This window comes from Leopardus geoffroyi, chromosome B2, assembly GCF_018350155.1.
Source record: "Leopardus geoffroyi isolate Oge1 chromosome B2, O.geoffroyi_Oge1_pat1.0, whole genome shotgun sequence".
Classification (NCBI taxonomy): Eukaryota; Metazoa; Chordata; class Mammalia; order Carnivora; family Felidae; genus Leopardus; species Leopardus geoffroyi.
The window spans coordinates 140,355,040-140,376,410 of NC_059332.1; the positions used below are offsets into that span (position 1 = coordinate 140,355,040).

Here is a 21,371-nt window from a genome sequence, read left to right on the forward strand (position 1 = left end):
CGCCCAATGCCCCATTCTTTCACTCAAAGAATTATTTTCTTTATCCTGAACTTTGTTAAGTTAAGCAAGTCCCATATGACTTTGCTACTTCCCAGATTCAATTATATTCTAAAAATATTCAGTGTCTCTTTGTTTCCTCGTATCTCTCAAATTTCATACATTATGATTCACTAGAGGCATTCAACCTAACCCTCCCCATCCATTTTATACCATAATCGTACATCTCCATCATTACTGTCTTTTCAATTCTCTTTTCAACATGGCGTCTTTTCTTTACAAGAGACTATACACCGATGCACCCTGGGAAAATATAGAGCGTAAAATGTCTGCCAACTATAAAAGAAGTGAGCAGGGTGTTGGAAGTAGGGAAGGGGAGAGAACTTTGGGGTTTTTTTTTGTTTGTTTTTTAAATACCTACAACCACCCATTTGGGAGTCAAATGATTATTCACAGAAGTGGGGAAGGGGAAAGAGATTTTTTGGTTTCGGTTTTGGTTTTTTAAATACCTACAACGACCCACTTGGGAGTCAAACGATTATTCTCATATTATACAATTTTTTTTATAGGCTCAGAAAGGAAAAGAGCTTGATAAACTCATACAAGTAACAAATGACAGCATAGGGACATGAAATAAAATCTAAATTCTGGTTCCCATTGTCTTCTCCCTAGACTGCACCTCCGCCTTCTGTGGACAAATAGATTTCATGTCTCTTGGTTGCTGGTGTTTTGTAGCATGCAGTTACTCAGTTATCTCAGCTCCAAAGGTCATATAACAAGCAGAAACTTGGCTGCCTTTGAGGTAAGGTCAGATGCCACTTGAAGGACAAGTTGTGTGCTGACAGGATATCAGTTTACATGTTTGGACCTGCTGTATGTGGAACCTGAATTCTGAGACCTTTCTAACAGAGCTCTTGTATTCCAGGAGAGGATCAAGTTGGAACACCGTCCTGATGGAAGCTCGTCCATATGTCTGATTGTAGATGAGAATGACAGAAGTCTTGGGGGTTCATAAGAGGACTAGGAGGGAATTCAGAATATTTCGACCTTTAAAAGACTACCAAAAATGCTTGTGGCTCCTCTGAGCCTGCCTTAGCACAAATCACTCTCAGAAATTCCATAACTGCTTTTCCTTTTCTTTTTTTTCAAATTTTTTAACATTTTATTTATTTTTGAGAGACAGAGGCAGAGCACAAGCAGGGGAGGGGCAGAGAGAGGGAGACAGAAGCTGAAGCAGGCTCCAGGCTCCGAGCTACCAGCACAGAGCCTGACGTGGGACTCAAACCCACGAACTGAGAGATCATGACCTGAGCCAAAGTCAGATGCTTAACCGACCGAGCCACCCAGGCGCCCCTATAATTGCCTTTCCATATATGACAAAATTCCGAAATATTAACAAATATTACTACACGAAAATAATGACAATCTGCATATTAACAAAGTCAAAAGACAAATAGTAAGCTCAGAAACATACTGCATTTCATACCAAAAACAAAGAATTAAATCCTTAATATACAAGTAGCTCCCCTAAAAATGGGTAGGAACATAAATAGATAATTCACAATAAAATGAATACAAAGAATGCTTAAACATGTAGAAGGACGTTCAACTTCAGTACGAAAGCAGATACCTTGAATTCGCTAATACCAAACTATTGTCTCCTTTCCAACCATGGCCTGCATTCCACACGTTTTTGTTTGTTTGTTTATTTGCTTTAACCTTGTTTATTCCATTCCTCTGCCCAACCCACTTTGCCACATACGTCTTTCTGGAAAGATTGTTTTTTAACATTAAAGATAATCACTGTCTCTTCTCTGGAGTCTTCACAGATGCTTTCCCTAGTATAATTAGTTGTTCACTCATGTGTCTTCCCTCGGCACATTAAATGTACTCGTAGGAGAGTATTAAAACATAATGTATTACATTGTGTTGTCGTCCATGGGATGCGTTTTTGCGTTTTTACCTCCTCTATCAGGAACAGGCATCTTGTTTTAGTCTTCTTTCACTCCTGGCACTTGGGCATGCTAAATGAGACACAGAAGGAACTCAGTCAATGTTTGTTAAATACGTAAATGGATAAATGAATGAAAGTTCGAACGCAAAATAAATAAGTAAATAAACGAGAACTATACTGATCTCCTAGTTGGGCTGTTTCAAGAATTTCCATGTGAAAGAGCTTGAGATAGGAGATAACAGGTGTCTGTTGGATTTAGCAAGTGGGTGTCACTGCCAGCTGCCACGTAGCAGTTTCTGACCTAGGATGGATGGAAAAGCCCAGAGGATTCAAGGGTACTTAGGAAACAAAGATATGGACAGAGCGCTCTAGCCACCCCTTTGAGGAATCTGGCTGTGAAGAGAAGGTAAGCAATCAAGTAGGTTAAAAGAAGGCACGGAGACAAGGGAGTGTTTTCCACCGTTAGCATTTCAAGGTTAGAGAGACTACAGTGCAAAAGCTGGGAGAGGGACGTTCAGTTTTCGGTAATAGAGGTTAGGGAATTTGGATCAACCTCTCTTGGAGAATTAGAAAAGTCAGACCAAAATAATCTGCCTAAAGAGCTAACAAAGCAGGAAGCATTATGAGACCAAGATCTGATAGAAGGTGGAAACCCAGGAAGGCGATCCTAGCTTTTCCACTAAGGATGTCCACTGATTCTGGGAGAACGAGAGGATGAGAGACTGGAGGAGAATTTTGCTCGAGTCTCACAGCTTGGGTCACACAAAAGAGAGTCCAGGTACCATCAAAGCCCAGAATATCTGGTAACTACTCGGTCTTTGGGAGGGAATTAAAAGGACAGCTTCTCAGGAGTAAGAGTCATTCAGGTAAACTGCCCTTCTGGGTGCTGACTCCCTTATTGGATGAAGGGTTCTGGAATTGCTAAGTCACCTGCCAGAAACAGACCTAAATTTTCTCTGGAGGAATGCAGCATCATCCTAAGCATCATGTTATTTCTATCCGTTTTTAAATAACATCTCAAGCATTCAGTCAAAATAAGCATACAATCAAGGACAAATCATGAACAAAGTCCAAGAGAAACAGACAAGGAACAAAGATTAAATGAAAATCAGATAATGGAGTTATCAGAAATAGACTTGTAAATAACTATCCTCAATATTTTCAAGGAGATAACAGATAAGAAGGAAAATTAGGATTGAGAATTATGGCAGAGAACAGGAAATTAAAAATTGAAATTTCAAAACTGAAAAATACAATAATCACAGTTAAGATCTCAATGAATGGGTGTAAAGTCCTTTCAAAAACATTTTTTAATGTTTATTTATTTTTGAGACAGAGAGAGAGCCAGAGAGAGCGAGAACACAACCAGGGGAGGGGCAGAGAGAGACGGAGACACAGCATCTGAAGCAGGCTCCAGACTCTGAGCTGTCAGCACAGAGCCCAATGAGGGACTCAAACCCACGAACCTTGAATTCTGACTTGAGAACTGCTTAATAGACTGAGCCACCCAATCGCCCCCCAGTGAATGGGTTTAAAAGTGCTTTAGACACAGCTGAAGAGAGAATGGGTAAATCAGCAGATGGTTAAAACAAAATATCCAGAATGAAACATGGAGAGACAGAAGGATCAAAAGCACAGAGAAGAGGCAAGAAACATCTAAGATATAAATGACATCTAAGATATAAATAAACATCTAAGATATAAATGAGAAAGCCTAGTAGAAATTTCCTGGATCCCAGAAAAAAAAGAGACAATGGATTAAAACCAACATTTGAGAATTTTCCAAAATTAACATAAGTTATCAAGCCATATGGTCAAGAATTCTTACAGATCTCAAGTAGGGTATATACAAAAAATACCACATCTAGACACAGTAAAATTAAGGGCAAAAAATTTCTTAAAAAGCAGATGGAAAAGTCATATTATTTTGAAAGGAAAATTATTCAAGTGAGATCTGACTTCTCAGCAGAAATAATGAAAGCCAAAAGACATAGAACAATATTTTCAGAAAGGACCTAAAATGCTACCACCAGTCAAAATATCCTTGAAGAATGAAAGTTAAGTGTAAGCAGTTTCAGGTAAGCAAAAAACAGAGGTATTTACCAAAAGGTGATTTTTAGGCAGAAGGTAAATGATTACGGATAGAAACTCTATGGGGCGCCTGGGTGCCTCAGCCAGTTAAGCCTCTGGCTCGAGTCATGATCTTGCGTTTCGTGAGCATAGGGCTCTGAGACTGACAGCTCGGAGCCTGGAGCCTGTTTCGGATTCTGTCTCCCCTCCCCCTCTCTCTGCCCCTCCCCCCCTCATGCTCTGTCTCTCTCTCTCTCTCTTTCTCAAAAATAAATAAACGTTAAAAAGACTTTTTTTTTTAAAAAGAAACTCTACGATAAGGGAAGAAATAAAAAGGTAAATATGTGGCTGAATAACAGTCATAATTAATGTCCAGAACAACAATAATGTGTAAATTAGAAAGGAAGACCATGAACACTTTGTCTGGAAAGGTAGCAAAAATACAAAGTGACATTAGAACTTTATATGTCAAGGATGTTTTTATCCCTAGCTTACCTCCCTAAATAATAAAAAAGGAATATATAATGACTAAACAAATAGAAGGGGAAAAACAGAATAATTTTTTTTAAAAATCCGCCCCCCAATGGGGCCCCTGGGTGGCTCATTTGGTTAAACATCCGACTTCGGTTCAGGTCAGGATCTCAGGTTTGTGAGTTTGAGCCCCATATTGGGCTCTGTGCAGACAGCTCAGAGCCTGGAGCCTGCTTCAGATCTATGTCTCCCTCTCTCTCTCTCTGCCCCTTTCCCGCTTGTGCTCTGTCTGTCTCTCTCAAAAACAAATTAAGAAAAAAAAAAGGAATTGTTAAAATAAAATCAGCCCCCCCCCCAAAAAAGAAAGAGGAAACAAGTATACAATTGATACAAATATAAAGCAAATAGTGAGATGGGGGATTTAAGTAAATAATAACAACAATCACACTAAATATAAGTGCAGAAACATTGAAAGTAAAAAGATAGAGAAAGATACTCTGTGCAAACACTGACCAAAATAGAGCCAGTATAGCAATATTAATGTTAAAACAGACCTTAAGGAAAAGGTCATTAGTAGCGATAAAGGGAGAATAATAACAACAAATTGAATTCACCAAGAAGATATAACAATCCTATGTTCTGGATGTATATACAATGCTAGTATAATAAAGCCACAAAATATATAAGGCAAAAAGTTCACGGAATTAAAGAAGAAATAGACAAATTCCCACTCAAAATCCCCCACTGGGAGATCTTTAACATGTCTCTTTCACTAAATGATCAAATAAGCACATAAAGAAAGTACTATCCCACCAGCTGTATTTTTTTCAAAAACCAGAGAGAGGTTGAATGTATGTGAGAGCAGGGGAGGACCTTTCTATGGCCGCTTTCCTAAATATGCCTAAATTTCCTTTCGTGGCTTTCTTAAATATGCCCGCCTATCACATTTCCACATATATTACTTTTTGTTCTCTATTACTTGAATGCCCTAGTCTTTTTCAACTGGTGAGTTCTCACTCACTTTTTTTTTTTAAAGCCTCAATTCAAATACAATTTCCCTGTGATTTCTCTCTTCTGGGCTTTTACAGGACCTGAATATATTATGGCACATGTCGTTTTGCAAAGTAGGATTTATTTAGATCTTGCACCATGCACCCTTCGAAGGAAGGCATTGTGGCGTATGGGTAGATACATATAGCATAGTTCTTGATTTTTATAAAGTTTATTCTGTTTATTGAACTACTTGCCAGGACACAATCCTTATCTTTTTTTCTCCCTTCTTACCTCTATTTTAAAAGTAAACATCTCTCCTGCAAAATGCTCCATTCATAGTCTTGTTTAAAGTATTTCAGACTCCTGAAAGTATACCACCAGCTATGCTCATAGAATTCTTAGAAATTCTTAGAAACATGGAGGCACAGTGAATAGCTGGAAATCCCTGGCCACACCATGAATATCAAGGTTATGGTCCAAACATCAGTCAGTATGGAGAGTGAAGGATGGATAATCAGAAAACTGGTTAACTGTACCATCTGAAAGGGTCAATTATCAAGACTTAAAACTTAGTAAGGCCTCTTGCTTTTGGAAGAAAACATTAATTAATTAGGATTAATAATACTTCAGAATGTATTTTCAAGGTCTGAAACGTGGCCTAGTTTGTCAGCGGCTCTGAATGCAACTTTGTCTTGCAATTTTAGTCCACGGAGAAGCAAATAGTCCTTTGGGGTCGACTCATTCAGGAACATTCCAGGCAGGAAACAAGCTATTTGGTCTGAGAAATTGATGGTGGTCCTATGTTCTTTGGGAATAGTCGAGGGAAACAATGAAAACAAATAGCACGTTACAATACGGCATCTTCACTATTTTTTAAACTTAAACCCATTTGTAATTATTAACAGCTTATGTGTGGCTTTTGATTTCTTTTTATTTTTATTTGGGGGGGGGTTAGGCAATGATTTCTTTTTTTTATTGTTTTATTTTTTATATATAATTTGTTATCCAGTTGGCTAACATACATTGTATACAATGTGCTCTTGGCTTCGGGGGGTAGATCCCCGTGATTCATCGCTTCCATACAACGCCCCGTGCTCATCCCAACAAGTGCCCTTCTCAGTGCCCAGCTCTGTGTGGTTTTTTAAAATGTATTTTCTCTGCTGTACCTCCTCACTCTATCCCCAGGTTAGTACACTTTCAGATTTGTAATTGTGCTCAAAAAGTTCGACAGGACAAATGAAAGAGTAAATGAACATCTCACCCTGCACTACTATTAAAGATCTTGACTCTAAACCATAAAAATGGAAGGATAAATGTTTTCCAAAAAAAAAAAAAAATTCTAATATCTCTAAATGGGACATGAACTTTTGTTCCTAATTTTATTTTGGAATGCTTTTTACTTCCTCTGGTCCAAATTTTGAACTTGACAGGTTTCAAGGCCCACTCTTAAGTACTCACCCCCAAAATGGCCAGCTTCCTTTGTGTGTGAATTTGTGCCAGTTTCCTTCTCTCAAACGTTTCAGAGTCTTTCAACAGCCTCTCCTTTCTCCAGAACTTTCCTCAACACAATCCCTTAGTAGCCTGACACTTCTCTACCAATCACAGTTGTCTCCATTAAAATTTTATCTTTCTTTGTCAAGAGCTTGCCTTTCCTTCCTTATTTATTATTAAAGTTTTAAATATCCAAAGGAAAACTGATTAATAATTTCTCAGAACTAAAAAATCTGAGACTGAGAAAAAATAGACTTCAACGTGTTTATCTTCCCAAGACTTGTGAAATATAATCCCAATTGCAAAATGGAACAGCTCTTCACAATTCATACTGTCCAGACATCAGGGTATAATCTTTTAGTACAATAAATAGAAAATTCATTTTCCTGATTGGTGTGTAAACCTTAGGCTCCTTTTCTTTTTGTGCTGCAGGAGATATACCAAGCTATTTGTCTTTTTAAGCTTTGCAAATGTAAAACATATTAATATAGGTTACCTTAGTCTATTACAAATTCACCTCACTGTCTATTAACATATCTCAACTCTAACTCAATGGCACTTCTACCTGTATTATTCATTTTTCATTATCCCATAATCCAGGGCTCTCTGCTGAGACTCTATAAAACACAACTATTAAGGCCAAACTCAGGGATATCTGTCTGTTGGGACATGGATTAGACCATCAAGTTATTTCAGCAGGCTAGACCAAGTGCCACTCAATTGCAGTGTGAATCTCCCGCCAGTGCCTATTCTAGCCACAGTCCATGATAAAAAAGTTCCGTATTCATGTCAGATTGCCTCTAGCCCCAACCCGAATTAACTCACCGAGGTACTGTGCATGTTTAGTTTCTTAACCAAGGAACTGGCAGCCTAGGTATCCTCCTGTATATTTTCATCCAAACGAAGCTTTACAAACCTGAATTTCTCTAAAGGGAGTGCACGCTGAGCTGAAGGGAAAAAAAATCTCCTGTTTTATCAGTCTCCGGTCAGCACATCATCTGTCAAAATCAATTGCGTTTCTTAGCTTTGTCCTTATTAAGGATTCTAGCAAAATATGTATGAGGTGAAGCCACAGAACAAACATGGTGGCCTAAAAATGTCTAGAGTTTTAAAGCCGGCTCAGGGTCAGGGCAGAAAGCAAGCCATGGGCTACAGGTTTTGAGTTACTGGGGTTTAGCAGCACACTTTTAAAAATGTCCGTAAGTCGGAAAAACCTAACTGTCCAACAATCAGGGATGTGTTAAATACATCCTAATGCATTCGTTCACTGGAATGCTATGTGATCATTAAAACTGATGATAAGAGTGTATTTTTATTGCCTTGGGAGACAAGCAAGACAATTACAGAACCTTTTATTTGTTGTGTGTGTGTATAACGAAACTAAGGGAGATTGTTAGGGGTGATTATTTCCAGGTTCGAAGTTTTCAGGTCATTTTATTATTTATGTTTTCTGTGTTATTGTTTTCATTTTCATTTTTTTTTTTTTGAAATTTAAAACTTTATTTTTTTTATTTATTTATTTTTTTTATTATATGAAATTTATTGTCAAATTGGTTTCCATACAACACCCAGTGCTCATCCCAAAAGGTGCCCTCCTCAATACCCATCACCCACCCACCCCTCCCTCCCACCCCCCATCAACCCTCAGTTTGTTCTCAGTTTTTAACAGTCTCTTATGCTTTGGCTCTCTCCCACTCTAACCTCTTTTTTTTTTTTTTTTTTTTTCTTTTTTCCTCCCCCTCCCCCATGGGTTCCTGTTAAGTTTCTCAGGATCCACATAAGAGTGAAACCATATGGTATCTGTCTTTCTCTGTATGGCTTATTTCACTTAGCATCACACTCTCCAGTTCTGTCCACGTTGCTACAAAGGGCCATATTTCATTTTTTCTCATTGCCACGTAGTAGTCCATTGTGTATATAAACCACAATTTCTTTATCCATTCATCAGTTGATGGACATTTAGGCTCTTTCCATAATTTGTCTATTGTTGAGAGTGCTGCTATGAACATTGGGGTACAAGTGCCCCTATGCATCAGTACTCCTGTATCCCTTGGATAAATTCCTAGCAGTGCTATTGCTGGGTCATAGGGTAGGTCTATTTTTAATTTTCTGAGGAACCTCCACACTGCTTTCCAGAGCGGCTGCACCAATTTGCATTCCCACCAACAGTGCAAGAGGGTTCCCGTTTCTCCACATCCTCTCCAGCGTCTATAGTCTCCTGATTTGTTCATTTTGGCCACTCTGACTGGCGTGAGGTGATACCTGAGTGTGGTTTTGATTTGTATTTCCCTGATAAGGAGCGACGCTGAACATCTTTTCATGTGCCTGTTGGCCATCTGGATGTCTTCTTTAGAGAAGTGTCTATTCATGTTTTCTGCCCATTTCTTCACTGGGTTATTTGTTTTTCGGGTGTGGAGTTTGGTGAGCTCTTTATAGATTTTGGATACTAGCCCTTTGTCCGATATGTCATTTGCAAATATCTTTTCCCATTCCGTTGGTTGCCTTTTAGTTTTGTTGGTTGTTTCCTTTGCTGTGCAGAAGCTTTTTATCTTCATAAGGTCCCAGTAATTCACTTTTGCTTTTAATTCCCTTGCCTTTGGGGATGTGTCGAGTAAGAGATTGCTACGGCTGAGGTCAGAGAGGTCTTTTCCTCCTTTCTCCTCTAAGGTTTTGATGGTTTCCTGTCTCACATTCAGGTCCTTTATCCATTTTGAGTTTATTTTTGTGAATGGTGTGAGAAAGTGGTCTAGTTTCAACCTTCTGCATGTTGCTGTCCAGTTCTCCCAGCACCATTTGTTAAAGAGGCTGTCTTTTTTCCATTGGATGTTCTTTCCTGTTTTGTCAAAGATGAGTTGGCCATACGTTTGTGGGTCTAGTTCTGGGGTTTCTATTCTATTCCATTGGTCTATGTGTCTGTTTTTGTGCCAATACCATGCTGTCTTGATGATGACAGCTTTGTAGTAGAGGCTAAAGTCTGGGATTGTGATGCCTCCTGCTTTGGTCTTCTTCAAAATTCCTTTGGCTATTCGGGGCCTTTTGTGGTTCCATATGAATTTTAGGATTGCTTGTTCTACTTTCGAGAAGAATGCTGGTGCAATTTTGATTGGGATTGCATTGAATGTGTAGATAGCTTTGGGTAGTATTGACATTTTGACAATATTTATTTTTCCAACCCATGAGCAGGGAATGTCTTTCCATTTCTTTAAATCTTCTTCAATTACCTTCATAAGCTTTCTATAGTTTTCAGCATACAGATCCTTTACATCTTTGGTTAGATTTATTCCTAGGTATTTTATGCTTCCTGGTGCAATTGTGAATGGGATCAGTTTCTTTATTTGTCTTTCTGTTGCTTCATTGTTAGTGTATAAGAATGCAACTGATTTCTGTACATTGATTTTGTATCCTGCAACTTTGCTGAATTCATGTATCAATTCTAGCAGACTTTTGGTGGAGTCTATCGGATTTTCCATGTATAATATCATGTCATCTGCAAAAAGCGAAAGCTTGACTTCATCTTTGCCAATTTTGATGCCTTTGATTTCCTTTTGTTGTCTGATTGCTGATGCTAGAACTTCCAGCACTATGTGAAACAACAGCGGTGAGAGTGGGCATCCCTGTCGTGTTCCTGATCTCAGGGAAAAAGCTCTCAGTTTTTCCCCGTTGAGGATGATGTTAGCTGTGGGCTTTTCATAAATGGCTTTTATGATCTTTAAGTATGTTCCTTCTATCCCGACTTTCTCAAGGGTTTTTATTAAGAAAGGGTGCTGGATTTTGTCAAAGGCCTTTTCTGCATCGATTGACAGGATCATATGGTTCTTCTCTCTTTTTTTGTTAATGTGATGTATCACGTTGTCTGATTTGCGAATGTTGAACCAGCCCTGCATCCCAGGAATGAATCCCACTTGATCATGGTGAATAATTCTTTTTATATGCCGTTGAATTCGATTTGCTAGTATCTTATTGAGAATTTTTGCATCCATATTCATCAGGGATATTGGCCGGTAGTTCTCTTTTTTTACTGGGTCTCTGTCTGGTTTAGGAATCAAAGTAATACTGGCTTCATAGAATGAGTCTGGAAGTTTTCCTTCCCTTTCTATTTCTTGGAATAGCTTGAGAAGGATAGGTATTATCTCTGCTTTAAACGTCTGGTAGAACTCCCCTGGGAAGCCATCTGGTCCTGGACTCTTATTTGTTGGGAGATTTTTGATAACCGATTCAATTTCTTCGCTGGTTATGGGTCTGTTCAAGCTTTCTATTTCCTCCTGATTGAGTTTTGGAAGAGTGTGGGTGTTCAGGAATTTGTCCATTTCTTCCAGGTTGTCCAATTTGTTGGCATATAATTTTTCATAGTATTCCCTGATAATTGTTTGTATCTCTGAGGGATTGGTTGTAATAATTCCATTTTCATTCATGATTTTATCTATTTGGGTCATCTCCCTTTTCTTTTTGAGAAGCCTGGCTAGAGGTTTGTCAATTTTGTTTACTTTTTCAAAAAACCAACTCTTGGTTTCGTTGATCTGCTCTACAGTTTTTTTAGACTCTATATTGTTTATTTCTGCTCTGATCTTTATTATTTCTCTTCTTCTGCTGGGTTTGGGGTGTCTTTGCTGTTCTGCTTCTATTTCCTTTAGGTGTGCTGTTAGATTTTGTATTTGGGATGTTTCTTGTTTCTTGAGATAGGCCTGGATTGCAATGTATTTTCCTCTCAGGACTGCCTTCGCTGCGTCCCAAAGCATTTGGATTGTTGTATTTTCATTTTTGTTTGTTTCCATATATTTTTAAATTTCTTCTCTAATTGCCTGGTTGACCCACTCATTCGTTAGTAGGGTGTTCTTTAACCTCCATGCTTTTGGAGGTTTTCCAGACTTTTTTCTGTGGTTGATTTCAAGCTTCATAGCATTGTGGTCTGAAAGTATGCATGGTATAATTTCAATTCTGGTAAACTTATGAAGGGCTGTTTTGTGACCCAGTATATGATCTATCTTGGAGAATGTTCCATGTGCACTCGAGAAGAAAGTATATTCTGTTGCTTTGGGATGCAGAGTTCTAAATATATCTGTCAAGTCCATCTGATCCAATGTCTCATTCAGGGTCCTTGTTTCTTTATTGACCGTGTGTCTAGATGATCTGTCCATTTCTGTAAGTGGGGTGTTAAAGTCCCCTGCAAGTACCACATTCTTATCAATAAGGTTGCTTATGTTTATGAGTAGTTGTTTTATATATTTGGGGGCTCCGGTATTCGGCGCATAGACATTTATAATTGTTAGCTCTTCCTGATGAATAGACCCTGTAACTATTATATAATGTCCTTCTTCATCTCTTGTTACAGCCTTTAATTTAAAGTCTAGTTTGTCTGTATAAGTATGGCTACTCCAGCTTTCTTTTGGCTTCCAGTAGCATGATAAATAGTTCTCCATCCCCTCACTCTCAATCTAAAGGTTTCCTCAGGTCTAAAATGAGTCTCTTGTAGGCAGCAAATAGATGGGTCTTGTTTTTTTATCCATTCTGATACCCTATGTCTTTTGGTTGGCGCATTTAATCCATTTACATTCAGTGTTATTATAGAAAGATACGGGTTTAGAGTCATTGTGATGTCTGTATGTTTTATGCTTGTAGTGTTGTCTCTGGTACTTTGTCTCACAGGGTCCCCCATAGGATCTCTTGTAGGGCTGGTTTAGTGGTGACAAATTCCTTCAGTTTTTGTTTGTTTGGGAAGACCTTTATCTCTCCTTCTATTCTAAATGACAGACTTGCTGGATAAAGGATTCTCGGCTGCATATTTTTTCTGTCTAGCACACTGAAAATCTCGTGCCAATTCTTTCTGGCCTGCCAAGTTTCAAAAGAGAGATCAGTCACGAGTCTTATAGGTCTCCCTTTATATGTGAGGGCACGTTTACCCCTTGCTGCTTTCAGAATTTTCTCTTTATCCTTGTATTTTGCCAGTTTCACTATGATACGTCGTGCAGAAGATCGATTCAAGTTACGTCTGAAGGGAGTTCTCTGTGCCTCTTGGATTTCAATGCCTTTTTCCTTCCCCAGTTCAGGGAAGTTCTCAGCTATTATTTCTTCAAGTACCCCTTCAGCACCTTTCCCTCTCTCTTCCTCCTCTGGGATACCAATTATGCGTATATTATTTCTTTTTAGCGTATCACTTAGTTCTCTAATTTTCCCCTCATACTCCTGGATTTTTTTATCTCTCTTTTTCTCAGCTTCCTCTTTTTCCATAACTTTATCTTCTAGTTCACCTATTCTCTCCTCTGCCTCTTCAATCCGAGCCGTGGTGGTTTCCATTTTGTTTTGCATTTCATTTACAGCGTTTTTCAGCTCCTCGTGACTGTTCCTTAGTCCCTTGATCTCTGTAGCAAGAGATTCTCTGCTGTCCTCTATACTGTTTTCAAGCCCGGCGATTAATTTTATGACTATTATTCTAAATTCACTTTCTGTTATATTATTTAAATCCTTTTTGATCAGCTCATTAGCTGTTGTTATTTCCTGGAGATTCTTCTGAGGGGAATTCTTCCGCTTGGTCATTTTGGATAGTCCCTGGCGTGGTGAGGACCTGCAGGGCACTTCCCCTGTGCTGTGGTGTATAACTGGAGTTGGTGGGCGGAGTCGCAGTCAGACCTGATGTCTGCCCCCGGCCCACCGCTGGGGCCACAGTCAGACTGGTGTGTGCCTTCTCTTCCCCTCTCCTAGGGGCGGGATTCACTGTGGGGTGGCGTGGCCCATCTGGGCTACTTGCACACTGCCAGGCTTGTGGTGCTGGGGATCTGGCGTATTAGCTGGGGTGGGTAGGCAAGGTGCACGGGGGCAGGAGGGGCAGGCTTAGCTCGCTTCTCCTTAGGTGATCCACTTCAGGAGGGGCCCTGTGGCAGCAGGAGGGAGTCAGATCCACTGCCGGAGGTTTGGCTCCTCCGCAGAAGCACAGAGTTGGGTGTTTGCGCGGAGCGAGGAAGTTCCCTGGCAGGAACTGGTTCTCTTTGGGATTTTGGCTGGGGGATGGGCGGGGGAGATGGCGCTGGCGAGCGCCTTTGTTCCCCACCAAACTGAGCTCTGTCGTCCGGGGGCTCAGCAGCTCTCCCTCCCTTTGTCCTCCAGCCTTCCCGCTTTCTGAGCAGAGCTGTTAACTTATGACCTCCCAGACGCCAAGTCGCGCTTGCTGTCGGAACACAGTCCGTCCGGCCCCTCCGCTTTTGCCAGCCAGACTCGGGGGCTCTGCTTGGCCGGCGAGCCGCCCCTCCGCCCCGGCTCCCTCCCGCCAGTCCGTGGAGCGCGCACCGCCTCGCCGCCCTTCCTACCCTCTTCCGTGGGCCTCTCGTCTGCGCTTGGCTCTGGCGACTCCGTTCTGCTAATCCTCTGGCGGTTTTCTGGGTTATTTAGGCAGGTGTAGGTGGAATCTAAGTGATCAGCAGGACGCACGGTGAGCCCAGCGTCCTCCTACGCCGCCATCTTCCCTCCCTTCATTTTCATTTTTATTACTTGTTAGGGACATTTAAACTTCTGCTTCCAGCCATGATGGGGGAAGAGGGGCCAGATTTCCCCTCCTTATTTACTATATATATATATATATATATATATATATATACATATATATACACAGTAATATATATAAATATATATACATTTAATGTTCATTTTTGAGAGAGAGGGAGAGGCTGGGGAGGGGCAGAGAGAGGGGGACACAGAATCCGAAGCAGGCTCCAGGCTCTGAGCCATCAGCACAGAGCCTGATGCAGGGCTCAAACCCACAAACTGTGAGGTCATGACCTGAGTCGAAGTCAGATGCTCAACCGACCGAGCCACCCAGACACCCCCACCCCTCCCCTCCCTATTTACTTTAAGTACCTGAAAAATATATGCAACTGTGGTTTTCAGGCCTTGGACAGCAGGCAGTGCGGGACGCTCATCGTTGAGCCAAGGAAGACAAGTGAGGTGCGTTTGGCAAAGTCTCAGCTGACCGCCTAGAGTGAGTTTCTAGGCTGCGGCCTAGAGAAGGGGGGCCCCCGAGCTGAGTACGGCAGTATCTTCTGAGTTGAGGAGACCAAGTTGACAATTTGAGGAGTACAAGGTGACTAGAATTATCGTGGCAGACTGCCAGAGAGAAGAGCACAGAGAGCTGCTGGGATCTGCTGGCACCTTCAGCTCAGCAGGAGTTAGCACTGGCTGTGAGGAAGCTGCTAGAAGTCAGGAAAAGAGTCACCAGAAAGGAGAGGAGTCACACCAAGATGGAAATTGTTCTTGCTCTCAACAGCCAGAGTGGAAAAAAATCTCACAATGTACAGGTACTGGTTTTAGTGCTGAACGCTAGTTTGAAGACTGCTCTCATCTTGCCTATCAAAGCTTAAAAGCAAGATTCAGAAGGACCCGTCTGTTTCTACATACCTGAACTACATCCCAAGACAGAGCTCTACAAAATTTAAAAGAATTCAGTATCCAACAGAATAAATTCACAATGTCTATTCAGAAATTATGAGACAAGCAAAGAATCAGGAAAAAAAATCTATAATGAGGCTAAAACTCGATCATCTGAAAAGACGCAGGAGTGGAAAACATGATAGGATTAATAGACAAAGAGGTTTTTTTAAAAAACTGTAAATATACTCCATACGTTCAGAAAGATGGAGGAAACCATGTTAAGGGGAAATATAAAGATAAATAGAGATCTAAATTGAACTTTCAGAGTTGAAAAAACAATGTCTAAGATGAAAAATGCGTTAGATGGAATTAACAGCTACTAACAGTGATAAAATGGTATTAGTAAAAATACTTAATTCGGGGCGCCTGGGTGGCTCAGTCGGTTAAGCGTCCAACTTCAGCCAGGTCATGATCTCGCGGTCCGTGAGTTCCAGCCCCGCGTCGGGCTCTGGGCTGATGGCTCAGAGCCTGGAGCCTGTTTCCAATTCTGTGTCTCCCTCTCTCTCTGCCCCTCCCCCGTTCATGCTCTGTCTCTCTCTGTCCCAAAAATAAATAAACGTTGAAAAAAAAATACTTAATTCATTTGGAAGAAGGCAGAGAAGAATAGAACAAAGAATAGATAGGATAAATGGAAACTATAGCAGGATGGTAGATTAATACTCACACAAATTTATATTCACATTCAAGGTATAAGCTTTAAACACCTCAGTTAAAAGGTAGAGATCATCAGATTGGATTTTGAAAAGTATGTCTGTAAAACACCCATTTTAATTACCATTAAATAGGTTAAAAGTGAATGGATAAACATTGATATACCATACTAGCATTAACCGAAAGAAAGCTGAAGTGGCTATAATAATATCAAGCAAAATAAATGTGAGAGTAAGGAATACGACCAAAGATACAGCAGATCATTTCATGGGGATAAGGGGGTTGATTCTTTAAGAGGACCTGTTTATGCACCTAGTTAATACAGCTTCCAAATATCTGAGGCAAAACTGATAGGATTGAAAGAAACAGGTGACTCTGCAATTATAGCCAAAGATTTCAACATCTCTTTCTCAATATTTCACCAGCCAAGTGGGCAGAAAAACCAAAGATATAGAAACCTTTAACAATGTTAGCAAAGAACTTGACCTAATTGATATTTTCAAAACCCTATAATCACCAATGGCAGAATACGCATTATTAAGTGCACACAGAATGATTACCAAGATACACCATATTCTGAGTCATAAAAACTCCCCCCGAATTGAAAAGTATTGGAATTATAAAAAATATATCTTCTGATCAAAGTGGACTTAAACTGGAAATTCTGGAAATTCTTCAAATATGAAAACAAACAACGCACTCCTGAATAACCCATGAGTCAGAGAAATCAGAATGTATTCTGAATGGAGTGCAAATTGAAATATAACACAAAAAATATGGAGAATGCAGTTATTCAGTGCTTAAAGGAACTTCATTAAATGCTTGTATTAGAAATGAAACAATTTAAATCAGTGACCTCTATATCCCATATGAACATAAACATGTATTTTCTTAATAAGATTTTAATGAATAAATGGCAACAATATATAAACAGATAATATATCATGACCAAGTAGAAGTTATAGCAGAAATATAAGGTTGATTTAATCTGTGATTCATCATATTAACAGGCTAACACAATACAATTCATCATATCAGGAGCTGAAAGAAGAAAAATCACATGATCACAATGGCTATAAAAAAGCTATAAAAAATTTGACAAAACCCAACACTGATTAATAATAATAATAATAATAATAATAATAACAAGAAGAAGAAGAAGAAGAAGAAGAAGAGGAAAAACCTCTCAGCAAACAAGAAAGAGACGGAAATTTCCTTGATTTGATAAAGGGAACCTCAGAAAAATCTACGGCTACATTACACTTAATGGTGAAAGCCTGGATGCTTTCCCCACAAGATTGGGAATTAGCTGATGTGTGTTCTTACTATTTTTATTCTTTAGTGTACTGTTGGTTCAGTGTAATCAGGCAAGAAAAAGAAATAAAAGGTATTCATATTGGAAAGTAAGAAATCAGGTGAATTTCTATTTCCTAACCACAATCAAACAGAAATTGACACTAGAGAAAAAATACCATCAAAAATAGAAAATACTTAGGGATAAATTGACAAAAGATTTGCAAGACATGAACACTCAAAACCTCAAGATTTCATGGTGAAAAATAAAAGACCAAAATAAATAGTGCGTATTCATTGGTCAGTCTTAGGATATCAGTTTCACCCAAAATGATCCACAGATTCAATACAATTTAAATCAAGATCCAAGTAGGTTTTCCTCAGAAATTCCCATGCTGACTCTGAAATTTACATGCAAACGCAAAGCTTTTAGAACAGCCAAAACAGTTGTTTAAAAAAAGGGCAGAGTAAAGAACTAAGGCTACCTGACCTGAAGATTTATTATAAAGCCACTGGGAATCAAAACAATGTTGTATTGGTATAAAGATATTCACGCAGATCAGTGGAACAGAAAATAGTCAGATGTAGACCCACACGCACACGGACAATTAATTTTCAAAACCAGTGCCAAGGCAACTCAATAGAGAAAGGATTATCTCTTCAATCAGCGGTGCTAGAACAATTAGGTATCCATTTGCAAATTACGAACACTGTCCCTTTCCTTACACCACCACACAAAGAATTAACTGAAAACTGATCATAGACCTAAATGTTAGGCCTAAAACTATAAAACTCATATAAGAAAAAACAGACATTTAATGACCTTGGTTTTGGCAAAGATGTCCCAAATATGCCACAAACCCCCCACAAACTATCGAAGGAAAAACTTGAATAAATTAGCTTTATCAAAATTGAAAAGCTTTAATTAAGACAAATAACACCAAAAACTGGGTAAAGTTTTGAACAGATACTTCACTATAAGAGATTATAAGTGAAAAGATGAAAAGATGGTTAATCCCATCAGTCATTACGGGAATGCAAATTAAAATCACCATGAAATATTGCTACGTTAAGAACAAAAATATGATGGCAGGGAGAATTCTAAGACGACCCCCAATAGTCCCCCTTACCCTTGTGTATAATGCTCTCTTAAAATCTCCTCCCTTGTGTGTGCGTGGGACCCATGAATATGATGAAATATCATACTTTTGGCAAAAGGACTTCTGTGGATGTAATTAAGTTCCCAAGTCAGCGGACCTCATGACAGGTAGATGATCTGGCTTGGCCTGACCTAAGCACATGAGCCCTTTAAGTCTGGATCTAGAGGTCAGTATGGAGAGATCAGATGCTGGAGGGGCATCCCATGCACCAGTGGTGGCTTTGAAGATGGAATGTAGCCACATGTCAAGGAATGTAGGCAGCTCATAGGAGTTAGGAGCAAGCTCATGGCTGACAGCCAGCAAGGAAATGGCCACCTCGCTCCTACCCCCTGGAACTGAAGTCGGCCACACCATGCCAGCTTAGAAGACTTGAACTCCAGATCAGAATGCAGGCTGGATGACGTCTTGAGTTTAGCCTTGTGAGAATCTGAGAATCCTGCCACACTGGGCCTGAACTTCTGAACTACAGGACGGTGAGCTAATAAATGTGTGTTATTCTAAGCAGCTACGTTTGTGGAAATTTGCTACACTGCTGTAGAAAATTGATACAATGGCTATGACACAAGTCTGCGGAGATGTGAAGACTAGAGGTCTCGTGTGCTCCTGGTAGAAATATAGAATGCACAAGCACTGAGGAAAACCGTCTGGTAGTTTCTTACACAGTTAAACATTCTCCTACCGTAAGACAGAGCTAAACTACTCCTCATATATACCCAAGAGAAATGACAACATATGTCCCACAAAGACTTGCACACAAATGTTCACAGCAGATTTATTTATAATAGGCAAAACCCAGGAACAACTGAAATGTGTATCCACAGGTTAATGGAAGACCAGACTGGTATGGAATACTGCTCGGGGACAAAATTGAATGAAATCTCGATAAATGTAATGGATGAATCTCGAATAATTTTTCTGACTTAAAGAAACAAGACAAGAAAGGCTGTGTACTATCTATATATGTACTGTTTGATTCCATTTATGTAAAACTCTAGAAAATAAAAATCTCTGATGACAGAATATGGATCAGTTGTCCATAGGTAGTTAAGGAAGATAGAAATGGACTACACGAGAGAAGGAAGGAACACGAGAAGAAGGAGAGTAAAGGATAAGTTCACGATTTTGATTATGGTGATTGTTTCATGGGTATGGATACATGCCAAAGTTCATAAAATTGTATGCTTTAAATAATTACAGTGTGTTGTATGACAATTATACTTCAATAAAGCTGTAATGAAAAAGAACACACGGTTACTAACTATAAAATAAGATACAAACCAAAGGGGATAAAGTTCATGGTTTCCTATTCCATTCCTAGCTCCCTAACTAGCTGTCTAACTAGCTGCGTGAGTTTAGGCAAGTAGCATTACATCTCTAGTCTCAATAAATTCTTCTGTAAAATCAGTTGGTAGCACGAGATATTTAAGATCTTTCCTATGAATCTATAATAACATCAGCTACCTTTTACTATGTGTTTATGAAATACTAAATGCTATACTCACTTTATGTCATGGGACGTGACTTAGAGAAACCAACGACTTTGCCAAGATCAAAAAATGAGGGAATGTAAGACTCAGGGTCAAACAGTTCTGCCTAAGTCGACAGCCTGTGCTCTCAGCCCATCTGTTCTACACCTATCAGTGCAATTTGTCCGACCAGGATTCACTCCATGGTAACTTTCTGAGCAGTTTAGCTTTGGTATGTTCCACCACCGATCACTTGACCCTCTAGACCCCCCCGCCCCCAGTTAGCTGTCTTTTCCCATGCTTTCACATCCAGTGTAGATAATTTGTCATGTGATCTGTGGGATTCAATGGCACAGCTCTTAATAATGTTAATGTGAGTCATCGAGCAGAACTCCATCCATTGTGCTGAGAATTTATACCAGGTACAATTTCATCACTAACATAACAGCTCACAAGTTACAAGGTTTTAATGTAATTCTGAACCTTCCTTTTTATTTTCTATCGTTGCCTTTCCCCTCAAGAAGAAAAATAGAAAGAAACAAAAAAGGACCCCACTGTCTATAGGATAATGCAAAATTTCTTATTTAATTGAACTTCACTTGAAAGAGGAGGTAATACAAGTCCCTGAAGAGACCTCTCACAGGAGACATCAGTGGCAAGCTTTCTGTCTTTTACTTGGGTGTATTTCTCAAGAGAGCGTATAGGTAGTATATATAATCACATGAAAGATACTACGCTAATTAATTAATTAATTAATTAAGCTTATGAAACAGAAGAAAATAGGCTCATCAGAAAACTTTTACTGGCACAAATTAGCCCTGCACCCTCTTCCTGTCTTAAGTGGGCAAAGCGCTGCTGAATTTGTGACAGCCTGGAGAGTGAGCTGATTAACAATAATCTGCTTGGCTCTAGAGAGCGATGCTCGGTTCTTTACGCCCCCCAAGGCTTACACTTTTTACGCTGGGTCCAAAAGGAGGGTGTCAGGAGGTATGCGGAAGAACCTGTTGCCAAAAAAAGTTCCAGAGAAACAGCCCGGGGTGCGGAAAGAAAGCAGATCTGACTGGACCGGGTTCTTGCGCGAACCGTCCACGTTCCTCCTGCCTGCGTTTTGTCTTTCTCGCTCTAGCCTGTGGATTTTCCTCGTTTTTCATTTCTCAGAAACAAGAGACTAACGACATGCAGAGACGGAGGGGCAGGGCCCATGTCTTGTCTTTTATTTCCTCGGTTCCTTGCATTTCAACTTGCTCTCGGAATTAGTCCCGGGGTGGGGGGGGGCGGGGGGTCCTGCTGGAGAAAGGCTTCGTCACCTGGTGTTCTTGCCCTGAGCAACCTTGAACCAGGTACGTGAGGCCAGGGATGCTGGAAAGCCTTTGTAGGAAACACATTTATTTTAATGATTTTAATTTTATT

The 21,371-nt window shown here is 39.8% G+C and overlaps 1 long non-coding RNA gene across 1 annotated transcript; it reads right to left on the reverse strand.

Moving 5' to 3' along the window:
* Positions 1–1,454: 1,454 nt before the first annotated feature.
* Positions 1,455–20,965, reverse strand: LOC123609848. Its single transcript, XR_006717995.1, has 3 exons — positions 20,912–20,965; positions 7,802–7,923; positions 1,455–2,021 (listed from the first exon to the last, which is right to left on the reverse strand). It is a non-coding gene; the product is annotated as an uncharacterized LOC123609848 (long non-coding RNA).
* Positions 20,966–21,371: the final 406 nt, after the last annotated feature.